Here is a 17,404-nt window from a genome sequence, read left to right on the forward strand (position 1 = left end):
CAAAATAGTATGTCTATTGACTCTGAGCAAAAATGGAAGGGGTTATTTTGGATCCTTTGAGTCATATACCAAAATTTTCAGACGATCACCTCTAATATGTCACATTCCTCAGAGCTGAGGCTGTGAGTGGTCTGCGTCAGAGGTGCTCGGAGATCCCTCTGCTTTGCTGTGGGACCATGCTGGTTTGTGAGCCCATCTGGGACTCAAAGGGACCTGGCAATATTGCTTTTATGAGCAGTTTTGTCTCAAAGATAGGGATTCAGAGTGCACAGAAACCCTTGATCTAACACAGCCTTGTTGGGTCACACAGTGAAGCCTGAAAGCCGTATTTGAAGTGCTTCATACAGTACAGCTACCACAGGTTGTCCAGTTGCGAAACATATTGTTGAGGAAAGAGAAGAAGGAGCTCTGTAGTAACGCTGTGTCTCAGAAATTACTGTATGACTCTTTTCTTGGTTGCTAAAACAAGGCACAAAGCCTACGAAGAAAATATTTATTAAGCCACAGATGGCAAAGCTGAGCCTCTGATTTCCCTAAATCCTTAAGAGGATTGTGGTACAGCTTATAGGAGCATCTTAGTGGCTGGATGCTCAGCTTCTTATTAGATATGTCATACAGATGTACACCCACAGTGACTTGAGCAGAGAAAGTGTTTGCATTCCAGCCTTGCTAATTACACGCCTTAAATTAGGGTAACAGATAACTATTTTCCCTTTTCTTTTTTTTAACGTTTGTGGGATGCCAGGCTTTCATGTACAATGTGGCAAATGGTAAACCTATTTTGTACGTCTGATTTTGGATATGCTCTATGTATTTTCTTGATTTTAATTACAAGATTGAGAGGAAGCAGTAGTAGAAAGGTGAATGATCAGCACAGTCATACCTTTGTTTTGAACAAAGCATAGAAAAGCAGAGGATCATACCAGATAAGTACAGAAAAATAAAGGAAAAGATGTAATTACTTTTACCGATGTGTCCTTTTTTCTGAGATACTGTTTTACTCGCACTCCTTTGTTGTTCCCGACGTTCTCTGAAGTGCCTGTCTTTTTACTCCTGCTTTTATTCATCTTTATTTCTTCATATTTTGCAGTTCTAGAGAGATGAGGAGTGAAAACGTGATTGAAAAAGATCACAGTAATCTGTGTCCAATCTTGGCACAGACTATATTCGAGTCCTATCTCAGTTGTCTTCATCATACTCTCTTAAACGCTGCTGAGATTCTCCTGGTTTTTGCTGGTGTTGGTACCACTGGCTTTTCAGCAAAACGTGCTCAGTCCAGACAGTCGACAGCCCACCATAATTTTGTTGAATGATCTCTCATTCAGACTATGACTCTACTAGAAAATCCAAATCAACTTTCTAGTGAAGGATGAGGCGGGGGGGGGACAACAGTAGATGTGATTTTTAAAGGAAAAGCCAGTCCAACAGATTGTCATGTTTGTCAGTTTTCAGGTGAGGGTAACTTACACATTTCCTGAATGAAAGAAAAATGGCCCAACGTGAGAGGGAGCAGGAGAGAAGATGTACAGCAGTCCTACGATGACACCAAATTTAGCAGCAAAAAATGATCCGCTTCTGCTGGACCACGTGTTTCTCAGGTTAGTTCTCAGTGCAGATCCTTGTTTGCCGTAAAATATTTATTGCTGAGAAGAGAATTTTTGAGCTAAGTGCTGCCTGGAAAAGGGCTTGAAAGTTTGGCCATATAAAACATCCTCCATTATTTAATTTCTGCGCTTTAGGAAAGTGAAACTTTGCATATTGCTTGACAAAATTAATTGGATTGTAGGAAAGTAACAGTTGAGTTTATATTAATGTCATCTTCACATGAAAACAATAGATTCCAAAGTATTGCTAGCAGGCAGATCCGAGGAAGTCCCTTTGCAAGCAGTCATGCACTAGATTTTAACAAATTGCAGTTAATTTTTGAACTTCCCCTTTTGCAACAGATTTCTCAGATGAATTTTGTGATAGCCACTGAAAATTATAAGCAGCACATTATAGCGGCTGGATCCTGGAGAGATCAAAGAACCAAACCACTGCAGAGATTTAGCGCAGTCTGGTTGTTCTGCTCCAGAAGAGACCTAGAGACTGTCCAGTGTGGATGCAGGGTGAATGATCAGCAAAACAAGATCTTGCAATGGGAGTGAACAAAATGGACAAAGTATGTGTAACTAGAGAATTCAGCAGTGAGAATATTCATTTTTCAATTGCCAGGGTACTAAACCCAACAGTAACAATCCTTTGTGAAGCGTAGTTATAAATCGCTGAAATAAGGTCAGCTGGTATAAAAGTGAGGCATGATTTTTCCACTCTGTAATGGAGACACACCTACGAAATTCATAACTACAACAGAGGAAACATTAGTTCATAGAATGAATAATATTTTCTCTTTACCGACATGCCAGACTTCCTAGTTCATGCAAAATACAGAAATACAAAGAGGGGGGTTTTGGGTGTTGACATTAAGAATGCCTCAGTTTTTTAATTTCTGAAAATTCACTGGAAAGTGAGTCTAACTGCCCTGCCTCAGGTATCAGCTAGAATACGTTGGCTGTCTAGAGAGGAAAGAAAATGCTGCATATTTTTGAATGGCGAAAGAATTTTGTGGTTTCTGGTTAGCTCTGAATAAGCCATCAAGGATGAGTTGTTCCTTAATAACATGATTGATTATCTCATGAGAAAATATACTGTGCCAGACAGAGATCATCTGTGAGACAAAGCAGCCATGCAATTACTGCGCTGAACTGTGCTGCGGACGTGGGCCACTTTGCCAGCTGGAGGGGGGAGCTGGTAAGGTTGTCGTGGAATTTAAAGGCTGACTTGCATAAGGCTAGGTTCTGATGGCAAGCCTGTTCTGTTGGATAATGTGTACTGTAGAAAAAAACCTTTGAATATTTATTGATGGTTGCAGTGTTCTGGAATTAGTAGGAGGATTCCTAGATCAGCTGCTTTTCAGCATCATTTCAGTGTTTGTAGGGTAGTTTGGGGCAATTGTGTTCCAGAACAAGTAGCTGAAACTGGAGGGCATACAGGAAAAGTTTTGTCCCTGGCAAAGGTATTGTTACAGATTTGCTCAAGACTTTCCTCCCTAATTAAATGGGTGTCTTCCATGACTTTGATCTTCTGAGTCATTCATCTAGAAACTACTTATGTTCTGCAAGACATCCTTGAATAAGTCCCTCGATTTATTTATATCTGTAAGATGATTTAATACTAAGTTAATGATTTAGGGACCTATCTGATTCCCAGAAAAGCCAGTCAGAGACTTCTCACTGTCCCCATCTAACCAACTGGGTATAATACCTACTTACATTTAAATACCGTTTACATTTCCACAAAAGAATTTATATTGCTTTCTAATACCTTGGATGCAGAGCTTTTTAAAGATTACTACCCCATAAATCGTTAATCCTTACTTTTCAAGTTATCTTTTATTAGAAATGGAACAGAAAACAACACTACAAGTACAGACCTAAACCCTTCACATTTTGAGAGGTTCCAGATTCAGGTACCTTGAACATCAGCTTCATTCTGTGGCTTTGGACTCAGACTAAACAGAAAATAAGCTCATTTTCAGGTTCCAATTGGAACACGTGGTAAATTTTTAGGAGATTACTTGGCCTGATGGGTTTGTGACACTGGAAGAAGGTCGAAATCAGAAAAGGCGATTTCCTTGCTCTCCACTGAGAAGGAGTAAAATTGATTTGGTTTTTATGTTTTAGGTATATTTTGATATTTGTTCCTAGAGACAGCAGAGAAAAGCTTGTTCAGCCAGAAAGTCTTCCTGGTTTTCAAGACAAAATAGTCTGTTGTTCTGTTACTTTGCCATTGCCTTCAACAGACGGGGAATGAGTAGCCAAGGAGTACAGGAGTTGCTAAGAAATCCTGTCCCTGACATTAAAAATCCAATGCATGGAAAATTCATTTTTGACTTGGGAACTGCTGGTTTCTGCAGTCCTTGGTGGCACATACCTGCTTCATGAGGGAATCTGAAAAGAAACTTCGGGACAAATTCAGAAGAGCAGGCTGTGCTGTGATAAGCATATTTGCTCTCTTTGGCTGTTCGTGTCGCTGAGGCATCCAGTTCCACCGTGTGTCCTACCTGCCTTGCAGGAGTGGGTGCTGAGATGATGAAAGCATGGCTTCTTGATGAACACAGACGACAGTGAAGATAATAATTAGCGCAAAGGCATGTGGTAGAGCACCTAGCCCACACTGAGGACAGTACGGAGCCATACCACCCACGAGGGATCTCTGGGATGATAGCTTAATTGAAAGGAGTTGCTCAAGCATGTACCACATCTGGCACGGAGTTAGAAACTTCTGCTTCAGGTTATGTTTTAACAAGTTGTTTTATTTTTTTCTGTTGTCACCTGAACCAGGAGATTCTGGTGCCTGCTTATTGCATAGATACACCTCAGGTTATGCGCCAAACCTGTTTTTGTTTTTTTTTCCCCCTTTATTTTGTTTTTTAAACTGGTTGCATTCATGTGCTTAGACCTCTTCTGCACTTCAGATCCCCATTCAAACAGTAAATGGGAGGATGCAGAAGAAAGCACCATGAGTGCACAGGTGGGAGGTGGAATGTTCTACTTCATTCCAAAGAACAGGAATCATATCTGGTCAGTCAAGCTTTTATCCCAGCTCCAATTTTTATAGAAATTATTTGTAGAAAAATGAGCATTCGAAGTTAGGTTCCTAAATCTAAATTATATGGGCTGATTTATAGCAAGTATCGAAAACCCAGCACTTCCTCATTGGTCATAATTTAAGGTTAAACACAAAAAGCAGCAGTCGTATCAACAATATACACCAAAGTAAAAAAGAAAAATGCCCTACCCTGCTTAACAATTCCTTCTCTTTCGAAGACACTCCTGCCTCTTTTTCATTTCTCCAGAGAAGAAAATTGCAGCATATCTGGAAGAATAACTAATTTAAGCTATTTTGGACAAAGGGAGAGAAGAAATTCCTATGTCAAGTGTCTTTGAATGACACTGAAGTTCCTAGTCTTGAGTATGGAATGGGTTGGAGCTCGAATGTTTTGGGTCATATGGCGTGTGGCTCGCTCTGTGGTGATCCGAGATCTTGCAGATAGGCAGAACTTTACTCCAGTGCGTGCTGCAGGTGCTGGGTTGCTGGTCTGGTACGGTCTGGCTCTCCAAAGGGACCTATAGCTGAGAAGAGACTTGATGCCTTTTGAACCACCTACAGTTTCTGGATAACTTGAGGATGGGACTCCCGAGAGATCACTGCGTGAAACATGGGTCATGATATCCAACAGGAAAGAAGAGTATTTTACGTTGGTGGTGGTGGAAACAAGTGAATAAAAGCTGTGGGAAGCTGGTTGTCCAAAAGAAATGGGATCTTCCAGATTCTGTGGGTTGTGAAACTAGGTGGCAACCAGCCTCAAATACAGAGGAGCCTCCAGAGCAGAGTTTAACGCAAGCCCTCTCAGCTTGCGGTTTGCAATCTGTGCCACTTCCAGATCTTACCCTGTCAGATCAAAAAAAGACACACTGTTGTCATCCTGACATCATCAGCATTGATGCTATCTCACTCCTAATAGCCTTGTGCATGCATTTAATGACAGGAAGCATAAAGTTGGAACTTTGTAAAAACCCCTCTTAGAGCATAGAAGAGTTTATAACGGTGTCAAATCTGCATAGGTGACTTGCTAATGTTTGGATATCAGAAAGTGACCATCTTCTTAATACTACTTTAAGAAGAGATCATAAACCAAAACAATTATCGTAGCCTGTACCGTGCCCAAGCTGATGCACAGATTGAGAGAGGTCAAGGTGATCTGAGTCGCTGGAATCTTGTGATGTTTTCGCAAGATTCTCTCCATTTCGAAGATTCTCTCCATAAGACAAGAGAAAGTTTAAAGCAAATATCCTGTTGTCCCTTATCTACTACTAGTCCAAAATGGATTCACAGAATTGTTTCTTTATGAAAGCAGACAATAGTGTTTCATTTCAGTGACCCAGCTGTCTGCTGCCCAGCAAGCTGACTCAAAGGTGGGCTATATTCAACCTAATCCCCTGAGCCCTAACCGCTTTTGGGAAAGTTAAGCGCTGCTGAAAGCTTCTGATGTTGAGTTTGGAGCCTACAGCCGTCCAGTAAAAACCACTAAGCATGGAGACTGAGGGCGTCTGGTTGCAGCCCCTCGTGTGTTAAAGCCGTGAAGTCTCCAAGTTCAGTCCAGTTGGATGTAAACAGCATTCCTCTGCTGGGGTGGCAAGTGATACCTTCCTCCCTGCTGGGCCTCAAGATGTAGCCAAAACTTGTTTACTCTGTAATTTAGAGTTCATTGTAATCTAAATAGGGATTTTTGCAATGCAAATAGGGCTGTACAGAATGTAATACATTTTGTGTATCGCTACTGTTTATTATGGCTATATAACTTATCACTCATCACATAGACTGGATTGCAAAACACAGTATTTCAAACACACTTTAACTCTCAGATCATGATCAGTAAAGAGAATATATTATACTTTTAATATGCTCTTTCCCCCACAGTGTTTTACAATAGCCTGCATAAACCCCGTTTTACAGAAAAGGATTCCAAGAAATAATAAAAAAAATAATCTTGATTCATGTGCAAAGGTTGTTTGATGATTGCATAAAGTGGGCAGACGACTAATGGGTCCTTTCATTTGATTTCCTGAAGCGCCCTATTGTACCGGCTGGTACATGTATATAGGGAAACCTGCTGTTAACCCCCAAATTCAGAGTGTTAGAAGGTAGTCTTCCATAATGATCTAACGCTAACATAAATAATTGCAGTTCGGCATAGCTAGAACAGTCTGCTGGACTCAGTGCTCTCTAAAGGTGCAGAAACTAGAAGTGCAGTACAGGTGTTCAGGAGCAGGAACGTTCATGTGAAGGAAAAAAGCTTTCTCTCTCTTCGGCCTGTAGGAGGTGATCTAGGTTTGCTTCTTCTATAATTTACAGCCTGTCGTAAACTAATAATCAGGCTCAATAAAAAATGAAATTAAAATAGTGCCCAGTGAAGTGGGATGAAGTGGTTAATGTTTGTTACATACTCTGATGCTGGACCTTGATCTTCTGACAACACCCACCATTCTCCAGGTGACGTTGCAGATAAATGATTCTCTTCAGCAGGGAAAACAAGTGGTAAAGTGATAAATGCTTCAATCACTGTCGATGGAATCGTGTCTCTTATGCAGCTCAGAGATTAGAAATCTTTTATTAGCTGATTACAGCTCTAAGTAAATGTATTTAGACTGTGGCTAAGAAGCCTGGTTCTGTGAGCACTGCTGAACTACCCAGCTCCTCCCGTGCCCTGCTGTATTTAAGAGGGCAGCGCAGCTCCAGAAGAAGTAACCCAGAGAGACCTGGAATCTCCATCCAAGGAGGCTCTCAGGACTTGGCCAGACAGAGCCATGCCTGGTCTGATCTACAGTTGGCAATAGCCCTGCCTGGGAAGAAGCTGGAACTAGATGGCAGCTATAGATTTCATCCAATCTGTCCAGCTTCTTCCAACTCCCCAGCTTCAATAATGCTGTGATAAGTGCTGATGTCTTCTGGGTTTCTGCAGCACTCATCACCGTCATATCTGAGACCATGGTTGTACTGCAAGGCCTGTAAAAGCCGTAGTGTGCCAGGAGATCCTAGCGCCGTGGGCATCCGTCGAAGCTCCCTTCCAGCACATGCACCTGGGTTCCTTCCACAATAAAAAGAGCAAGAGGATTAAGTTGTGGTGTGTTTCTGGATTTCGGCCTAAAATGGAATCGGGGGCATGGCTGAAGAATATGAGTAGATTGAGGGAATGCAGTTCTTTTACAGTTCAGACATAGCCCAAATGCCAAAAGGCCCTGCTGATTTTAGCTGAATATTGTCACAATAAATTGTTTTTCATCAGTAACGTCAGGAGTGGGAATGGTCACCATAAGGGTAATGCTGGAGGGAGACACTCAGAAATCAATGCAGGTATTTGGCAAACTGGAATATCTGACTGTGTTGGAATTAGCAAAGCTGTTTTAGCATTTCCCCTGCCAGTATCCACTCCTGTAAATAAGAATTGCATTTTTGTTGATATAATTGCAATCAGGAAAATGTTTTGTAGAAAGAGAAGTTCTGTGAATTGTGCATTTTTGCAGTATTTTCTCTGATACCAGAAATTCAGACTGGATGTGTCATATTTTTCTGCTTTGACTTTCATTTAGTTTGAGCAATATGGTAACACTGAAACAAGGCAAAAGTGGTAGCAAGTATTCTGCATTTCAATATAATATCTTAGGTCTCACCAGCAGCAGAAGTTGCATTTTTCGTAGGTAGCTGGTTGTATAAGAGCCACCATTACTGACAATTCCATAACATAAGTAGTTTTTCACTGTGTATGTGTAAGAGGCAGTGCTTATTGGGTTAGGAGTACTAGCAGCAGCCTGTTTTTTTTCCTTAAATAATCAAAAACCCTAACAAGTCCAAAAATAATAGTCACCCTGGAGTAGCTCGTGTAAAGACGGTAGCAGTAAAACTGTCATTTTTGAAAATGCCGTTTGGGAACTTCCACAATTTATTTGCTGCATGATTAGGAGGACTGTCAAAGCGTAAAAGATTTGGAGGTAAACTGTCCAATGTCCAAAGCTACACGGCTTGTCGTAGGAGCAGTTACACTGCAGCTAAATCCTTGGTGATGGAAATAGCTGTCGGCTCTCAATTAAATCAGGATCGCTCCATAACAGCGTTTTGCCTTACCTCTTAGGTAAGCGAGCCTGTTGGTTTCAGTGCCAGAGCAACTACCAGTGTACATAGTGCCACTCGTAGCATCTTGCTGGTACCAGTTGTTTTCAGCCCACAAAATAGTGAACATTAACAGGAAAGAAAATGCCTAATACCTCTTCCCCAAGCGGAGGTGTATTGCTGTGCAAGGGTCAGAAAAAATACTCGTGGCTGAAGAGCAGGGAGGGAGCAGCCTTGCTCACCGCGGCCGATGGCCCGAGGGAGGTGTGTCTGGCACTGCTGATCCTCTGGCCTCTGCCTCAAGCTTACTGTCGGTCGTGGTAGCATCTCGTTGCACTTTCTTGGTTGAAAAGAGGCAGATTACCTTGTCTGCTGCTCTGTCCTCGGCTTCTTCCTTTGTGAAATACATCTAACGTAGTCATGAACATAATTAAATATTTGCAACCACATAGATGCGCGCAGGGCAGTCTGGATTAAAGCATAAACTGAACAAGCTTTATAGTACTTTCTCCAAGAATCCAATTAAAAAAAATGTGCTTTCCATCACAAAGATGCTATCAACCCAAAAATCATACTTTATATTCCCAGGACAGATCATTAATAGCATTTCAATCAAAATTTGATTATAATAATCCTAACCTGTTTAGTACAAGTCCTGCAGAGCCTTTTATTTTTTTAACTGGATGAAAATAATAACAATGCCATCATCAAAAAAGGGAAAAAAAAAAAAGGAGATACATTTGATACTGAGGTACTTTAAACTCGTTTCATCAGAGGCTGTAAACTAGGGGCAAATGTTTTCTATAAAGCTGCTCTTTCTGAACACCAGTGTTTATGAAAGTCACATCCACTAAATCTGTGGGTCTTTCTCATGAATGTTTTATCTAATTCCAGCTTTGCTAGCGTGTCAGAGGGTTGAGCATTTGGTAGGTTTCCAGTTGTCTGGTAGAAATCCAGTTGCTTATTCATGGGTGAAATCTGAACAAGATGGAAGATACTGCAATGAGTGGAATTACCTTTTGGCTTTGATGAGCTGGTCTGAAACTGGAGGGAGAAGCAAAATTCTATTATATATCATTTTCCCCTTCCAGTTTTATTTATTTCCTTTCCCTCCACTCCATCCTCGCACTTTTCCCTGGGCACTTGGCAAATCCGCAAGTGCCGTTAATGTTGCTCCTTGGCTGAACATTAAATGCATATTTTTGAACACGACTGCTGACTCCTCCCTGTCTTGCACCTCAGTGACATGCCTGGATCCTGTTGGCTCAGCGCCTGGGATTGTGCATGTTCTTGGAATATCCCAAGGGAAATCCCATCAAACTCCTGCTCACATGACCTAACGATTGTTTGAAAGTTTTGCAGCTTCTTTTCTTTTAACATCTGAGTTTAGAAGTTCATGTATTACATTGGGCTTCAGAGAACTTTACTTTGGCCCAGGTGACTTCTTTTTGCCTGGGTATGAAAAACTTTGCCGGAAACAATATGATGTCCATGTAAAGACTGAGATATAGTTGGTCACTGGACATTAGCCTTAAAGACAGACTACAAACAAGGAAAATACACCAACCTTTAGCCCACAGTCATTATGTGTGGTACCTCCATAATAGATGTAATGCCTTGTGCAGAGTTCAAGGCTCACATATTTAAAGACTGCGGGATTTTCTTCCCACAGAGTTAAAAAGCAAAATGTTACTGTTGTAGCTAAAGACAAGGTTATTTTTATTCATTTAAAATATGTTGTGAATAATACGAACAAGTACAAAAAAGCCCACATGCAAACTAGTCAATATAGGATATTTTTATCTACCATTGTAGTCTACACCACTTCTCTATTAACCGTCTTAAGCAAAAATATGCCAGACCATTTGGGCCTTAGTATAATGATGTTGTGATTTATTGCGCTCTCAGTTTCCATCCTGCAGCAATTACCAGAAGAGCTGATAATGGTCTGCAATTTGTTTTCCAGAACTGGGAGTAGCTGCCAGCAAGAGCGGCTCACAGGGAGAGGCGATGGCTGTTTACCTGCGCTGCTCAGCCGGGCCGGGGAGGACAGGTCAGTGACAGTCCTCTGAGAATACACAATGAAGTCCCGACCTGTTGAACTGATAACAGCTCTTTCTTCCCGGACGGTGCAGTGGGACCCAACAGTATAAAAACTGACTTAGTTGGTATTAAATTTCTATTAAAAAGATAAGATCTGACTAAAATAATGGTCCATGTATCAGTCTTTATCCCCTCCAGTTCACTCGTATTGATTTAAGACACGTCCTTGATTCAAAGAATCAAGTGACACACCCCCTGTTTTTAAGGGTTTACAGCTCTAGCTATTGGTGGAGGTTCCTTATAATGAAATTTACTGTAAGCACTTGTTAAAGTTATATGGAATCTCTATAATCCATAGGGTTAGAGATGTTTCCTGTTTTGAACTGTTTTCTTGGTGACCGTGGAGTCTGTATTGAAGCTCAACACACATTTTTCAGAACTTGATCCTGCCCAGCTGCGACAACTATTTTTCAGCTGCCAAGTGATGAGATCCTGTGCATCTTACTGCAAAGGACAGATATTCGTCTTCAGATATAAGATTATTTCATAGTTATTGAAAGCTTTTGGGTTTCCCTAACTATCAGCAAGATTAGTTTAGTTCTCTTTTATAGGGAAGGGATTGCAGGCTGGAGAAAAGTAGTTTGACACAAGGTGTCATAGCCTAGGTAGCGGTAAACGTGCAGAGTAGGATTTCAGCAGTTAATCAGCTGAGGTCATCAGCTGATAGACAAATATTTTTCAGACTGAGAAAAAGCTTTTGGTCTTCTCTAAGAAAAGGAAAAAGTTGTTCTGTATTTTGCCATTGGGGAATGAAACGGACTTTTCAAAAAAGCTGTATTTGACTTAGCTGTATTCTGTCTCCTCTTCTGCTACTTCTCCTTGTGTGTTTAAACTCTTTGCTCTACCTGTGTTCAGTACCTGGTATTTTGGATGAGCAGTCACATAAAGAACTGTGTACTACTGGAGCATAATAAATATTCTTCTACCTTCATTAGGCTCAGCGTCTGACAATTTAGAGTGGTAAAATGGACTTCTAGTGTGCTTTATTTAAACAACAGTTAAATGGTTTGCCTTCCTCAAAATGTACTATATTTTTTCCTGTAAGATGGCTGGAAAGAGAGGAAGAATTCCTAATGGCATCCCCGTTGGTGAAAGCTGGAACATAAGGATCTGGATCACATCCAGTAACAGAACTAAAACCAATCCTACGTCAAGACAGTATAACAACCAGGGGATAGTAGATGCTAAGCACAGGTAAGTAAGGACTCTGCATTATTACTACTTTCTTCCTTCTGCTTTCTTTCACACATACGCTTCTCTTTGTGAGCACTCTCTCCTGGAATTTCCAAAGTCAGTGGGATTCCCACTAAGTTTTCAGCGAGAACAGGAATATCATGACTGCAGACACTTCAACGCACTTCCACTTTGGCAAGGAGGCATAAGTGTTTTCCCACCATCTTTCTCCCCATAAGCAGCAGCAACTCTTTTTTTTGCAGCTCATTTTGCTCCTAAACACGTCTGAAAGGTTATACTGATGTCATTTCTCAGCGAGTAACCAAAATAATCAGGTTTAATTATGGCTAAGAACAAGGTCCAAAGTGTGGTTCGTTATAGTTCTTTGGTTCATCTAGAGTAAATAGGAGCTTATCTGTGGGGCTGCCTTGGTTTTTTACTTCAGCGATATCTGAAAACTATAGCTCAAGATCTTAGAGGAAACTTTGAACCCACTATACTAGTTTAAACAAGTTCGTGGCCTTTGGCTTTTTCATCTTTCCCTTTGGCTCACTGGTAGATTTGAGTGATTGCCGAGTAGTGTAAAAGCCTGGAAATTGGATATTAATCTTGAAACTCTTCTTTAGATTTTTTTCCCAAGGAGGGTGTTACACATTAAACATTGCCCATCCAGCTGGGCATAGTTTTCCACTTTTATTTCAACTCTTATTCTCAATGAGAATGGTGGAAGCTCAGTATTTTGCAAGAATAGAGACTGGACCTGCGAAGCGATACGAAGATGGCTTTGTTTAAATGACTGTATGGCTTATTCTCATTAATAAAATGGCTTTGGAGTCACGTTAAACCTTTCCAGTAAAGGTATCAAAATGTTTTGCAATTTATATTTCACAAAGTAAGCAAATACTTGTGTCTTATTGTTGTGGCTTCACAGAATAAGCTGTGCTTGAGGTGGGAAGAGATCATGGTATTTAAATGCCCCAACTGGTGTAACAGAAAATATTAACAATTTGTCTAGTCTATTATTTTAGTCACTATTGCATTTCTACCACCCTTCTGAGGAAACTCAAACACCCTAGAGAGATTTGAATAATGATTCCATATGGGTTTGTAATGGAAGGAAGTTTAATTCTGAATAGAAAAATGTTAGTACTTCTGTACTTTCTGTGGAAGAATATGTTGGACTTGAGTACTTTATCAAAAAAATAACTTTTCATATTGGAAGTCCACCTTGTAAGTCACGTAATGCTTTTGAAAACTCTACCTTGCATGCCAACCTTTCAGTCATTTGCCTGCATAATTCCTGTTGGTTTAAGAATTCCAGTCAGTACTCCGTTCGTATCAAACCCAGACAAATAGAGAACAAATTAGTAATACAAGTGGTTCTTCCCATGTATGTATGCACATACAAATAATACTTAAGATTTATGCCTGATAGCGCTTTTTATCTTCAGCTATGGTATATGGAGAAAGTGGGTAGTGTAACCAGACGCCGGTTATTTAACTAAGTTTCCTCTTTGCCAATTTATATCAGTGACAGAGTGGTGCATCCATTCATCCACAGATGGATGCAGTATCAAGGGTTTCTCGAGGACTTCAGAAGCCTTGAACTTACTCCTGCTTTAAGAACAATAACATGAATTTTTCTTTCTGAAAGATTTTAAGATTAAAGAGAGCAGTCACTGATTCCAATACAGTGAGTTTGGGCCCAGGTCAGACCCTGATAATTGCTACGAGTTAGCCACGCAGAAAAGCCTGGCATAGCTCGTAACTTGGCTGAGCACATCAAAATGAAAGAGTTCAGCGAGGAAACCTGTGTATGTCTTAAAAGTGGTGGCTTCGTCCAGTGCAAATCAGAGTAGGTCCGTACAATTAGAGATTCCCACTTGGTTTCTTGAGTCTGTGCTGATTTACCCCCTTTTTGGTCTGACCCTTTGCTCCTGACAGGCTTGCAAAGAGCAAACTCTATTTGCAAGTCTAATAATGTGGCTGAAACTGGTAATTACTATACATACTTCTGGAAGATCTATAATATAATTAGCAGCTGCTGTGAGTTGCAAGATGACAATAAGAGAAGATTTATGTGCTTCCTTTTAACTTAAGTATGGTTTACTTCGATAAATACAATTCTGAGATAAGAATAAATGCATATTGCATCGGCCAATCACCCCTGTGACACCGAGATATGTATTACCTCTTTGCTCCAATTATCCAAAATGATGTTGCTTTCCCTTTTTCTCTGCTTTGATTGCCTTTTTAAGTGCTCTCCACCGCCCTTGCCAAAGGGGTGCAATTATCCCTACAGGTTAAACCTCTTGATTTTGGGTGGAGAAGTTGTGTAAACGTGTTGCCAGTGTGGTGGCTTGGTGAATCAAACTTTCTGCCTTTACATAACTTCTTTCATTAAGAGTCGCACCTGAGAGTCTGAGGAAGCCTTGGTTGTTTGGGTAAGAAAATGACTGAAGCCAGCGAGCAAGGGAGTTCTTCCTGTCCTGGTCTGCTTGGTCCTGCACTGTCACTGTGCTGCCAAAGCTTGTTGCTGGTCTGCCCCTTTGCACCTCTGATGTTCTAGCACAAAGAAGGTGTCCACTGTATGTAACTGGCAGCCTTTGGACAATCATTTACCATCTCTCTAGACTTCATTAAGCAGAAATTGGCCTAAAGTACTAGCGAAGGGACTGTGATCGGGGCCTTCCCAGAGCTTGAAACTCAAGGCAGGAGCCTGGCTGGCACCAATCTCTTACCATCTCTCAAAAGTCTAGAGCATTCTCAGTTTTTAAAGGCCACCTCCAGCACAGGTGAGTGCAGTTTCTGACACAACCTTAACAAAAAGGTCTCTAAGAGGGCCCTTGTCAAAATGTCATCCCTTTCAGGCATGGTTTCTCCAGCGGGACCAATGACTTAAGTTCTTCTGCTGAAGTTTAGGATTGCAGAACTCATTACAAGGGTGTAAACTCTCTATTCCTTGCTTTCCTAATATGCCTAATATGGTGAAGACATTTATTCTATTGCCTTTCAAGCCCTCTGTGCTCAGAAGGGATTAAGATTTGCATCTTCCACTGCCCCCTCAAAGAAGGTGGAGGGAACATCAAAACCGCGATGCAACTGAAAGTGTGACTGAAGCTAATAAAACCCCATTCTCTTGAAACATCCTTGTTCCGGAGCTTACTGCATGAGGAAGACTTCTGTAACCTGCCAGCCTGCAGCTCAGTTGTACTGGTGTTGTGCAGTTCGCTGGTTACAAACGGTACTAGATGCACTTATGATAAACTCTTTGTTGGACCTCTAATCTCTGCATGGCTGTGCTCATTTGAAATGTGAAAGCCGACTATGTGCTGTGCTGCACTGTACGGCTCGGTTAGGTAATAACTAAAATGCCGAAGAAAAGATCATGACAAAAATCATAATGATGATGATGACGATAAAAGTAAAATGATGTAATTGGAAAATCTCTCATGTTACCTATGCTTCGTCTGAGCAATTTAGAGAAGAACTCCCAGTTCCCAAATGTTGGATTGGGAAAGAAACTCCCAGACAGCAAAACTAGAGGCATAGTTATCAGTTATTTAGTAATGGAGTTGCTTTTTTGGGGAAAAAGAGGAGACGCTAAAGATTTAAAACATTAAAGTTGCCTGAAGCACAGAGTGAGTGAAAAGGGGATAATGTGGAACTCTGAGTTTGACGCTTTGGAGGTGTAAGGGGAGTAAATGCTTGCTGTTTCAGCCATTTATAAAAGCATCCCTGCTTTCTTCATGAATGTTTCACAAATGTTGCAATTTTAATCCCAATTCAGAAAGAATTTAACTGTTTTTCAGAAAGGGATTAGATTTAATGAAAGCTTTTCTGCTGATTCTGATAGGATTTTGAAAAAAGCCTAAAAGATAATACGCTCTAACCACTATATTTTCTGGTTCGCTCTTGTAGTAGTAAGACTGCTCTCCCTAAAAATTGCAGGATGATCTGGTACCTCATCCAACTCATGCTCAAGTCTTTCCACTCAAATAGAATCCTTGGTGAAAAAAATTAGAGATGATTACTCCGTAAATATAACGCACTGTCGGTTATGGGTCTTTCAGTTACCCTTGCATTTGTTCCAAAGCTTGGTACAGGATGCTTAGGAGAACTGCATAGTATTACAGGCCTTTGTTTGAATTCTATCCTTTTTATTCTGAAGATATTTTTTTTTAATATATAAAAAAGGAGCAAGAAATTTATGAAAATGCAGGCCATGTCAACATAGTTCAGTTTCTCAACTTGTCATCTTGTCTCAGTTCTAACTGGAAGAGCCTGAAGAAGGCCCTATGGCCAACTTGTCAGCTCTAATCTCCCCTTCTACTCTTAGCGGATATTTTATTAACACTTTTTAAGACTGTTTTTTATTTATTTTGCAGACTACATGCTGAGGCAGCAGCCAGTTTGTTTCTCTTCATCTTTCTCTCTTCTTGCTCTCTGCTGCATGAGAGAGAGGTTGGCTCTTCTGCCATCAGAGTCCACAAATCACGGCAAAAGGGATTGTTGCAGTTTTCATAAATGTGGTGTTACTTGAAAATTATAGACTGCAACTGCTTATTGCAGTTCTGTGCAAGGGCTGTAAATTGGGCCCTGTATCTTTCTGGTGACAGTCATTCCCGCAACAGGCCTTTTAGGAAATTGGAAGGGAAATTAAACAAGAGCAAGGGGTAGCTTTCCTTTTATCTTTGACATGCCTTCCTGAAATCCTTATCTATCATATTCAGGCAGAGATGTTACTGAATTGGTGGTGGATTTAGATGTTGTCTGTTTCTGAGACTGGAGACTGCTGATCCTGCACGCTCTCTGAGGCACGACTGTTGACAGGGTCTGGTTGCACATGAAGTTTTATGAATGATGGACCAGGATGACATGGCACCAATGGAATGTGTTATTTCTCCGTGTTCACTGTTCATTCGTTTATAAATCAACTTGCTCAAGCCCATTTAAAAGGATTGAGCTAGCTGAATGTGCTGTGGCCATAGGTAGGGAATGGTTTGCAGAGAAGATTGAGTAAAAGAAGGCTACATGGTGAAGGAGGCTTCATTTCGCTTGCCCAGGGGATAAAGATAAATGAACTGGAGGCTCTGTTGTCCCCTTTGTTGGCTCTCTGGCCCACGGATCCAGGCATGCAGGAGTAAACAAGTCTACCTGCTTGGTTGCCCACTCCTTGCAGGATGGACACGGTGGCAAGGAGAACTGGGATTGACTGTTCGTCTTATTCACTGGCCTAATTGCCTGAGCCAGTGCACAGGGTGATGGTGCATACTCAAATCCCACCTTCCCATCCTGTACGAGTAAGGGAACTGTAAATGTAAGGCGCATTTCTGAGAATCAGTGCCTCCTTGAGGTGATGCATCTTACTCACTGCCCTGTGTGTTGGGATGTGCCCAGTCCTAATCCAGCCCTGCAG

At 41.1% G+C, this 17,404-nt stretch overlaps 1 long non-coding RNA gene across 2 annotated transcripts in view; it reads left to right on the forward strand.

Annotated features, from left to right (window-relative positions):
* Positions 1-413: 413 nt before the first annotated feature.
* The window catches only part of LOC141741799 (uncharacterized), an 80,573-nt gene continuing 63,582 nt past the window's right edge, over positions 414-17,404 (forward strand). For both annotated transcript variants that reach the window (XR_012586477.1, XR_012586476.1), the window contains exons 1-3: positions 414-1,598; positions 10,676-10,762; positions 11,858-12,006. This is a non-coding gene — a long non-coding RNA (uncharacterized LOC141741799). The remainder of the gene's footprint in view (positions 1,599-10,675; positions 10,763-11,857; positions 12,007-17,404) is intronic.

The sequence above is a fragment of the Larus michahellis genome, chromosome 4 (genome assembly GCF_964199755.1).
Source record: "Larus michahellis chromosome 4, bLarMic1.1, whole genome shotgun sequence".
Taxonomy (NCBI): Eukaryota; Metazoa; Chordata; class Aves; order Charadriiformes; family Laridae; genus Larus; species Larus michahellis.